General features: G+C 42.9%; 1 long non-coding RNA gene across 1 annotated transcript; it reads right to left on the reverse strand.

Moving 5' to 3' along the window:
• Positions 1-1172: 1172 nt before the first annotated feature.
• Positions 1173-11527, reverse strand: LOC132356641 (uncharacterized). Its single transcript, XR_009499945.1, has 3 exons — positions 11435-11527; positions 9708-9854; positions 1173-1934 (listed from the first exon to the last, which is right to left on the reverse strand). It is a non-coding gene; the product is annotated as an uncharacterized LOC132356641 (long non-coding RNA).
• Positions 11528-11609: the final 82 nt, after the last annotated feature.

Below are 11609 nucleotides of genomic sequence, written 5' to 3' on the forward strand. Positions count from 1 at the left end.
TCAATTTATTTTTACTTAATTTTTTTTTTTTTTTTGGCTACGTTGGGTCTTCGTTGCTGTGCGCGGGCTTTCTCTAGTTGTGGCGAGCGGGGGCTACTCTTTGTTGTGGTGCGTGGGCTTCTCATTGCGGTGGCCTCTCCTGTTGTGGAGCACGGGCTCTAGGCGCATGGGCTCTGGAGCGCAGGCTCAGTAGTTGTGGCGCACGGGCTTAGTGGCTCCACGGCATGTGGGATCTTCCCGGACCGGGGCTCGAACCCGTGTCCCCTGCATTGGCAGGCAGATTCTCAACCACTGCGCCACCAGGGAAGTACAGATCTGTTGTTCTTAATCTTAATGTTTCTGTTTATATTCTGTTACTTCATATTTTCACAGACCAGTTTATTGCCAGGAAATGAACATCATAACTTGTATTCACAATGTTTTAGCAATTAGTCTTCTTTGAACAACCAAATAAATGCCAAACAGCATAACTGTAGGAGTTCAGATTCTGTGATATGCAAGGACTCAGAAACCTAGATGTATTGTGACCTTTTCTTTCCAATTAAAGGATTGGTGTGCACAACTCTTGCACATCTTTGCGCATCTCGTACAATTTACAAATGTTTTATTTAGTCCAATTCCTAGTTTCTTAGATATTTGAAGGATTATGAAAATCAACATAATTGTAGATGTTACTGTGTAATTTTAAAATGAGGAGTGCTTCAGTTAAACAAGAAAGGAAAGGCGTAACAGGATGTTTGGGGCATTTTTAATACTGCAGAGAAAAATCCTCACTTCATATCTAATGATATGGAGGGACTACCTGAGGATAGGAAAAATCATCTTTTTAAGTAACCAGAATTATCAACAGCAATCATATTGACAGTAGAAACTTTACCAACCCCTGCCAGCAAGAGCTATACATTAAAAATAATCAGATCCCTGATAGAAACTGAGAAAATTCTGAGGAAAAGAAAAAGTTGCTTGTGTACATTGTTTTCTATTCCCAAGTTCTATATGGATTTTGAAGTGAATACAACTTTTCTATTTATCAAGGAAATGTGTGGTGTCAGAATAAAACGCAGCTGCAGAGGCAGAAAATAAAAATGCCTCTGAAACTGGGGGCATTTAAAAGGCTCACAGGGTAAAACTTAATCTAGTCAGTTCACTTAACAGACAAGCTTATTAGGAACTTAAGAACTTATTGGCCTGACAATCAAAGTGTCAATAAGGGTTTTTGGGTTTTTTTTTAATGGAACTTGACCTGCTGATTCTAGGGAAAGTGAAGGGACATGCCCTGCAACTAGCCAGGCATGCCGAGTCCTAGGGCTGATATGCGTGGCTTTGGAGCAAGAATAGGCTCGCATTATATGGGACAGAATGCAGAGCTGGACGCACGCTCACGTGCGGTGGACGGGACAGTCTCTTTGCCCCTCGGATCCTTTCTCCTTCGGTGTCTTCTCTACATTCTGGAAAACTGACCTGTGCACAGCGTCAGCCTGGCTCCCTGGTCCAGGCTTCCTGGAGTTTCGGCCGGTGGGAGGGATGCGCAGGGCCTGATCTGAGTGTGCGCACAGATTCAGGGCGTGGCCAGAGGGTCAGCCCGCAGCCCCGGAGGAGCAGGGGAACCTGGTGAGGACCTCTCGGAGCAGGTTCAGATCTGAGTGTGACGACATCCACGCCACATGAGTGCCCATCGGAGAGCGTCCTCTGCAAAGGTTCCTTCTCACCGCGGAAGTGGAAAACCCTTTGCTGTCTGCCAGCCTCCTCCCACGGCCCTGGTGCTTGCTCCGTGGGGCCGCGTGAAATGGTCCTGGCAGCGGGGTGGGGGGCGCATGTGGCTCAACCACGTGGACTTCTCCACCGCCGATCTGCCCACGGCCACGGCTGAGTGCCCGGGGGGCCATCGGAGGCCCATGCGAAGCCCCAGTATGGCACCCTTCTCCGGGGGGGTTCTGATGATAACAAAACATTTTAATTACTGAATTGGGACTGTGATCATGGGACTTCTTTTTTCCAACAAACAGTGACAAGAGCAATCATGGACCTTCCTCAGTTTTCATCCATCGACAGGGAAGAACTATACCCAACAAATAATGTAAAGGGACAAAAACAAAGTTGCTTTATGACTACATTCCATGAGTTATCCTAACTGATTCACGTACACACACACCACACAATTTTTTTTTTCAAATAATGGCATCCTTTTTTTTTTAATTAATTAATTTATTTTTGGCTGTGTTGGGTCTTCGTTTCTGTGCTAGGGCTTTCTCTAGTTGCGGCGAGCGGGGGCCACTCTTCATCGCGGTGCGCGGGCCTCTCACTGTCGCGGCCTCTCTTGTTGCGGAGCACAGGCTCCAGACGCGCAGGCTCAGTAGTTGTGGCTCACGGGCTTAGTTGCTCCGCGGCATGTGGGATCTTCCCAGACCAGGGCTCAAACCCGTGTCCCCTGCATTGGCAGGCAGACTCTCAACCACTGCGCCACCAGGGAAGCCCACAATTTTTATATTATCATATTATTTTTGATAAACTATGTAAACATGCCTGGGAGTGAGGAACACCAGTTGTTACCTCTGGAGGGGGAGACGGATGGGGTCAGAAAGAGGAGTGCAGGGCCTAGATTGAACTTGTGATGTTAAATGGCTTATTGTTTTCCATACTTCATCAAATGCCTAAAAAATGTTTATTACTAAAACAGTTACATGTTATAAATCAACTATACTTCAATCAAAAAGAGTAATACTCAATACTCTGTAATAACCTATGTGGGAAAAGAATCTGAAAAAGAATAGATATATGTACATGTATAACTGAATCACTTTGCTGTACACCTGAAATTCACACAACATTGTAAATCAACTAGACTCTAATATAAAATAAAAATTAAATAACAAAAAAAGAAATTAAAAAAAGAAAAGGATCAAAAAAAATTTTAAAACTACATATATTTGTCAACATAAATGACCATATCCTAAATATTATGCATACCAGTTAACATCTCCAGTATCAGGTTGGGCTTTGATAATTTTACACAATACCCCTCACACTCACACACACAACCCCACTCCCCAGGACTTCATTCAGGTCTCTATTTGTAATTCCTCCAAGTGTTCAGGTCTGTTGGTCTCATTGGTCTCATTGTCAAGAGACACTAGCCTCTGAGTCTTGCTAGCTCTACTTATACCAAAAAAAAAAAAAAGTGAAAAATATGGACAAATAGCTTATTCCTGCTCATAGGTATGTGAGTAGGCCTCTAAAAGAAATGAATTAAACTTGTAGCCTAGAAGCAGCCTCTAGCTAAGGGTAAAGTTCAGGGTCAAGCTGAATTTCTCTCTTAAAGTAAACATGTCTAAGACGAAACAAAGAGGGTGACTGGGAAATGTATGATCTCACTTCCCCACCAACAGGGAAAAGTCCAAAGTAATTTCATCCCTCACAGAGCTCCATGGGTCACATCCAAATCTTATTGATTCTAGTGAGTTAGCAGCTCACAGGATGACAGCTGCTCACAGCAAGATCAGCTCTGACAGACCAACTGACCCAAGGTTTCTGGTTCTTGTTTCCAAAGATACCAACAATTAACACAATTTCATGACCAAATTTCAGTATTTTCAGCTGAAAATATTTTTATAACTGAACATAGCATAAACTGAAAATATAATTTTTAAAATCACTTTTGGATACCCTAAAGGTGGAATTATTATCAATACATTATCTGTTCTAGCTAATAGTAAAATTATGGAACATAATTAATCATGCCATTCTTTAGCTGTCTGATAGAGGGTGAATATGGAGCTCAATTAAAATGTTTAGTTTTACCAGTGAGAAATCTGTAAGTGTTTAAATGAAGAAATTTAGATACAATGCCAAAAGTTTTTAAGATGTCACAAATTTTTAAATTTCACATTTTTATATTAACCCAAGCCTCTTATTCCCTATTATTTCACGTACTGACACCTCAAGAGATGTATAATTTACAGATCCTCCGTGTAGAAATGAAAACAAAATGGTAACAATTATAATACAATTCCATCTCTGTAATTCTAATTAGAAAGTTTGGAACTTAGGAAAATTTTAAAATAAATCTTACTGTATATTGTCAGCTCAGGGAAACCACTATCTATATGCAGACAAAGTTGATTGTATTCTAACAGTTGCCTCTATACAGAAAAAATTATTTTAATAAACTTTAGTCTGAAGTGGAATGACCCATTTCGTTCGTTAGGTGAAGTTCTCAAGATTGTGCCATGCCTACAATCCATTAACACAAAGAAAGGTGTGGCATTAAAATGAAGAACAATGAATGGAATTTTGATACAGGGTACATTCTTTTTTTCAGTTTATTTTATTGGAGTATAGTTGATTTATAATGTTGTGTTAATTTCTGCTGTACAGCAAAGTGATTCAGTTATACATTCTTTTTCATATTCTTTTCCATTATGGTTTATCCCAGGATATTGAATATAGTTCCTTGTGCTATAGAAGTAGGACCTTATTGTCTATCCATTCTATATATAATAGTTTGCATCTGCTAACCCCAAACTCCCACTTCATCCCCCCACCCCCCTCCCCCTTGGCAACCACAGGTCTGTTCTCTATGTCTGTGAATCTGTGTCTGCTTCATAGATAGGTTCATTTGTGTCATATTTTAGATTCCACATATAAGTGATATCATATGGTACTTGTCTTTCTCTGTCTGACTTATTTCACTTAGCATGAGAATCTCTAGTTGCATCCATGTTGCTGCAAATGGCATTATTTCATTCTTTTTTATGGCTGAGTAGTATTCCTTTGTACGTATGCACCACATCTTCTTTATCCATTCATCTGGACCCTTAGGTTGCTTCCATGTCTTGGCTATTGTGAATAGTGCTGCTATGAACATAGGGGTGCATGTATCTTTTTGAATTTGAGTTTTGTCCAGATATATGCCCAGGAGTGGGATTGCTAGATCATATGGCAACCCTATTTTTAGTTTTTTGAGGAACCTCCATACTGTTTTCCATAGTGGCTGCACCAGTTTACATTGCCACCAACAGTGTAGGAGGGTTCCCTTTTTCTCCACACCGTCTCCAGCATTTGTTATTTGTAGACTTTTTGATGATGGCCATTCTGACCAGTGTGAGGTGGTATCTCATTGTAGTTTTGATTTGCATTTCTCTAGTAATTAGCAATGTTGAGCATCTTTTCATGTGCCAATACAGGGTACATTCTTGAGTAATGCTACCCTTTAGCTTTTTCCTATGGCTATATATTTAAAAACAACAAAAAAAGAGCATTGCCCTAAGCTGTAAGCATTTAGAAATACTGAGTTTGCCTGATTTTCATTTAGACCTAGAGACAATTCCCTAGAGTAATTTTGTGGACCCTAAATAAACATGAGGACCTGCCCAGCACGTAGACATAGAAGCTTTTCATCAGAGGTTCATGACACAAAGGCACACATATCTCTTGATGGAAAGGTCACGTTTCTCTTTGCTTGACTCTTATCCAGAAAATCGTTAAGAAAATCATTTTACTTGGCCTGATAAATGCTATTTGGCCATAGCTTTTCAGAAGACATATTTAATTTTTTTTTAAAAAAAGAAAATTCATGGTCATTGTATATTCTGCAATGAGCAAGTAACTGCACAGCCTTTGGATCTCTTCACAGTGCTGCACATTCGTCTCCTTGGAAGTGACTCATTCTTCCTGCAAGCTGTGCTCACATGTCACTTCCTTAGGGAGTCTGCTATAGGCTGAATGTTTGTGTTCCCCCAAAATTCACATGTTGAGACCCTAACCCCCGAGGTGATGGCACTAGGAGGTGGGACCTTTGGGAGGTGATTAAGTCATAAGGGTGGAGCTCTCATGAATGAGATTAGTGCCCGTATAAAAGCGGCCCAGAAAGCTCCACTGTCCCTCCCACCATGTAAGGTCACAGTGAAAAGACAGCCATTTGGAAGCCTTCACCAGACACTGACTTTGTTGGCACCATGACCTTGGACATCCCAGCCTCCAGACTGTGAGAAACAAATTTCTGTTCTTTATAAGACACCTACTCTATGCTATTTTGTTATAGCAGCCTGAATGGACAACCATCTAAAATGTCCTTCCTCTTAATGTTCTATATGTGTTACCCAGCTTTATTTTATCACCACCTGACAAACAATTGATATTTGTTTATTGTCTGTCTCCCATCACATGGTTTGTGTTTCCTATTCACTGCTTTATCTCTAGCACCTACACAGGGCCTGGCAGTAGATACTCAAGTATCACTAGATGCTCAGAAATATTTGTTGAATATATTCAACAAATATATTGAAGAATATATGTTGAAGAAATGAATGCACGTGGGAATGAGTGGTGCTGTGCTAGATTTGGGGATACCTTCAGGGAATTCACAACCTAATAGGAGAAATGGACATGTTAACACTGCCATATAGTGTGATAAATGCTATATCAGAATAGTGTAAGGTATAGTGTAAGGTATATACACTGACCTAATTGCTAGGGATGGTTTCACAGAGGAAGAGGTACTTCGCCTGAGTCCTGAAGGATGCGTAGGAGTTCGTTAGGTGGTTACAGGGAAAGAGAGAAGCCTAGAAAGAGGGAACAGAAGGTGCAAAGAGAGGAGACAAAATCCCTCATGTCCCTGAGCAGTTCCACATGAAGGGAGCGAAGAGGGTGTAAGGGGGAAACACTGAATAACAAGAAAATCAACAGTGCTGCTTTCAGAGCGTGATTAAAATCACATAACCTCCCGACTCCTCTCAGGGGATTCCCTCCAGCCTCCAACAACCCGCTTCCTTGCAGTGGTCTCAGCCTGAGGACCATGAGGAGCTAGCCTAGAGGTGTTCTGTCCACGCCCCTCCAAGGAAAGCTTCAAGAGTGGACGAGCAAACATCATCTTACACTCTGCCTGAGGAGGTGCCAGCCTTGGCTGGTGCCGTTCTCTGCTTCCTCGTTAACAAAGCTCAGGCAAAGTGAGGAGACAGCATCTACAACTTTGCCCAGGGTTGGGGAGCCTTCATAAGAGCTGAAGTCGAAGCCAGATCCTCTATTTCCTGGGTCAGCTTTCTTTTCAGAAGATGGGTTCCCCTAAACAGCAAACTGACTCTTTTTGTTATTCCCAAGGTTCATTCTGGGGTTGGGAGGAAAAAAAGCATCCTCCCATCAACCATAAGGCAACAAGACACAAAGGTGGAGGTCGCGTCTGTGCTGGAAACTAGAAACACATTAAGACCGAACTAAGGAAAGAGGGTCTCACCATGCTCCTACAAGGGAGTGGGTAGGAGAATAGAGCATTAAAGGTTTGTACGTGCTTTTTTTTTTTTTTTTTTTTGGTTAAACAATAGAACAAAGTCATATTATTCTTGAAACTGTGATCTCAAAACTTAGAAGAGATTTGAAAAGTTTATATCTTTATTGGAAACATATATAGGTTAATTCAATGTGCTTTAAAGATGGGATTTGAGTAAGGGATGAGGAGCTATAAAGGCTGAGGGGGAAAAAAGGAATTAGAAATATCATGCACTGCCCAGATTTTACATTTTTCAGGGCTCTGACCTCCTGAGTTTTCCAGCATCTCAGCCATACAAGTGCGTATGGGGTTTTACCATCGGCCAGAAAAATACTTAAAATTCACCAGTCGACAGCTTTCCTTGAGGCTAAAAGGAAATATTCTAAGAGTACTCTTCTGCTTTCCTTAAACATGCAAATTGCCCTCTTCCTTTCCTATCCTTAGGCCAAGTCTTCATTCATTCAGAACAACTGGGGCTTAAACTCTGCTTAACGAATATACTCCCCAAGACATAGTGCTTTGCTTCTGAGGGTATCGAGACCAAGAATGTGATGGAATTTAGAGGAGGGAAACATTGAGAAACAGCTGTTGACCAAATGAGCAAGGGCAGTGAGGATACAGGAACAGTAATGATGGTATTACTTTGTATTTAGAAAGCCTCATCTTCAAAAAGGCTCACGGCACTGTATAGATATGTATATGTTGTCTTTTATCCTTAGTGATTGAAAAAAATTAGGTCCATTCTTATTAATGCATATTTCCATACCTATCCACATATATTTTGGCTGTTTCCATTTGCCTTGTCTTTAAGTGCAATCAACTCCTTCATTGAGCAGTATCTGGAAATTCCATTGACTTTCTTCAACTGTACAGGGTCCTATTTTCTGTATCCTCTTCACCGTTGGGCACTAGCTTCTTCCTTCTTTTGCTATGTTGGTAGCTTCATGTTCTACTCATCTGAATTCATGCTGGCATGTTCACTTGCCTTTTTCATCATCAGAACTTGCCTATAAATTCTGTCCTGCAATTCCATACATCACTATCAAACTTTACCCTCCTGTTATCATAACTTACGTAATTCTCTTTTTCACGTGATCATTTTCATGAAAGGCGTTCCATTTGCACGGCTATGTAATTATTTTTTAAAACTTCTTGACAATGGGCTACGTCCACCAGATGTTCCTGATTTTCCTCTCCATTCAACGTAATGTAACTTAAGCCGGGTCTTTTCTCCCACCTTCCTGAACTTCACAGGCCAACCGTCCCACCAGAAGTTTGTGCTGCTCGCCCACAGGTAGCACTGTAGATCCTCTTTGGACGTCTCCTTCAATGCTCCTTCTTTACATAGCAGAAATCATTCTCTGCCAACTCATTTTACTCTAGAGTGATTTTATCTGATGAATATTAATTGGAACCAAAGATCTTAGAAGCGAAAGCGGGGGGGGGGGGGGGGGGGAGTCCAATTTTGTATCTATCCCTCTGCCTTCAGGAAGGCACATCTTGTTCTCACTGGACAGGCAGTACAACCAATCGAAGCCCAAAGAAGTGATGTGTCCCAGGTCATGGCCCTGTTTAGTAAGGAAGCAGGAGCTGGACGCCAGCTCCCCAGCTGGGGCACAGCGGGAGACCGGGGTGGCAGTTGGCACCATGGAAGGGAAGACTCTGAGTGAGCAAACTTAGCAATGGGTACTCGTAAAGGGAAGTCATCGGTGAGTAGACTCCAATCTAGAACACTTAAGGAATATTTGGAAACACCATTGCAAAGCTATGTAGGAATGAGAATTATGGAAGAATGGGATTGTGTTCAGAGACTAATGTTCACGTCCTCTAAAGCTGACTAAAAACCACCCAAAACAGACTTCCCTGGTGGCGCAGTGGTTAAGAATCCGCCCGCCAATGCAGGGACACGGGTTCGATCCCTGGTCTGGGAAGATCCCACATGCCGTGGAGCAGCTAAGCCCGTGAGCCACAACTACTGAGCCTGCGCTCTAGAGCCCGTGCGCCACAACTACTGAGCCTGCACGCCACAACTACTGAAGCCCGAGCACCTAGAGCCCATGTTCCGCAACAAGAGAACACTGCAATGAGAAGCCCACGTGCCGCAACTAGAGAAAGCCTGTGCATAGCAACGAACACCCAATGCAGCCAAAAAAAATTTTTAAATAAATTGTAAAAAAACACCCAAAACTTAGGGCCTTAAAACACCTATATTTTGCTCACAAATCTGCAATTTGGGCAGAGCTCTGCAGGGATGGCTTGTCTCTGCTCCCTCAGGGTCAGCTGGGGTCGCTCAAAGTCTAAGAGCTAGAACCGTGTCTGAAGGTTCCTTCGACTCGGACATCTGAAGGACAGAACCGCTGGGGTTCCTTGGACATGGCTCTCCATCTCTAAGTGACCTTTCCACGTGGACCTTCCGTGGCAGCTGCAGAACAGCCAGACATCTTACCTGTCAGCTCACGGCTCCCAAAGGATGCAGCTCAAGAAAGACAGTGGGTGGAAGCTGCACCACCTTTCACGACTCAGCTCCGGAAGCCATTCAGCATCACTTCTGCCATGTTCTCTTGGTCCAGGCAGTTACAAAGATCTTCCCAGACTGAAGAGGAGAGATCACAACCAGCAATCCCATTCCTGGGCATATATCCAGACAAAACTCTAATTCAAAAAGATACATATACCCCTGTGTTCATAGCAGCACTATTTACAATAGCCAGGACATGGAAACAACCCAAGTGCCCACCGACAAACGAATGGATAAAGAAGATGTGGTATATACATACAATGGAATACTACTCAGCCATAAAAAAGAATGAAATAATGCCATTTGAAGCAACGTGGATGGACCTAGAGATGACCATACTGAGTGAAGTGAGTCAGACAGAGAAAAACAAAACCATATGCTATCACTTATGTGGAATCTAAAATATGATACAAATGAACTTCTCTATGAAACAGAAACAGACTCAGACAGGATTCGGAGTTTGGGATTAGCAGATACAAACTATTACAGAGAGAACGGATAAACAACAGGTCCTACCAGATAGCACAGGGAACTATATTCAGTATCCTGGGATAAATCATAATGGAAAAGAATATGAAAAAGAATGTGTATGTATATGTGTATATGTATATATATATAACTTAATCACTTTGCTGTACAGCAGAAATGAACACAATTGTAAATCAACTATACTTCAACAAAATAAGACTTTTTTAAAAAGGAGAGATCACAAACTCCACCTCTTGATGGAGAGGTGCGAGCAGAAGAGTTCAGGATAAAACTGATGTCAGAGCAGCTCTCTTGGGAAAACACAACTTGCCACAACTAAAAACCACTGGGTCACCAACCACTGCAACACAGAATTGAAATGGACCTGGAAAAGGCCATCATCTGTCATTAACAAAACTCGTTCTGCAAGCACAGCTCAAAGGGCCCTTCCCTTGGAACACCTCTTTGCTGTCCCCCACCTTCCTCAGCCCTTTGTAAACATGCCCACTCTCTCACTCAGTATATTCTATTGTAATTATTTTTATAACACTATTGTAATCAGGCAGGTACTACCCAATCGGTCAATTAGCCGGACTTCTTTTTTCTAGTCACATCACAAAGAATCTTCAGATTGGTGGGGAAGAGACACTTCTAGGTGAGCCAGAAGCGACACTTTGCACAGAAAACAAAGGAGAGCGGAAAGAAAAGCATCAGCAATTCAGAGATGAAAAACTATAATCACACAAAGAAAAAAAAATATATATATATATATATATCTTTGCCCTACAGTAAAGGCAGAAGGCATAAACTGTAAATGTCAAAATAACCTAGAGAGCAGCTGGGATGGAAGCATTGCCTAAAGCAATGGTTCTCCAAGCTCACCTGCCTCAGAATCACCTGATGAACCTGTTGAACGTCTCCCCCCTCCTCCCCTGCCCCCCGCTAGTTCCCGATTCCGCAGGTCTCGGATGGGCCTGAGAACTTGCATTTCTCTCGGGTCCCAGTCGATTTGTTGCTGGTGGTCTGGAACCGCGTTTTAAGAACCACTCGCCTAAAGGCTTTTAGAGCTTGGAGTAGTGGCCACAGGTGCAGCCCCGGCAGATATGCGGTAACCAGAAGGGCCACAAGAGAAGTGGGTGGAGAAGACGACCCAAGAGGTGGAAGCGGCCTGATTTAACACAGCCCACCTCTCTGTCGGCCCGGTTACCGGCCAGAGCACACGCAGACGGCTGCAACCGGTGGCGGGAAGGCCCACGGCGCCGGAGCCCCCAGCCGCGGTGAACAGGCGCCCCCTGCCGACGGTCCTTGGGAGGTGTCATCCGTCACCGCACACCACAGCCGCGACGAGCTGGGCGGGGCCCA

Source organism: Balaenoptera ricei, chromosome 21, assembly GCF_028023285.1.
Source record: "Balaenoptera ricei isolate mBalRic1 chromosome 21, mBalRic1.hap2, whole genome shotgun sequence".
NCBI classification, from domain to species: domain Eukaryota; kingdom Metazoa; phylum Chordata; class Mammalia; order Artiodactyla; family Balaenopteridae; genus Balaenoptera; species Balaenoptera ricei.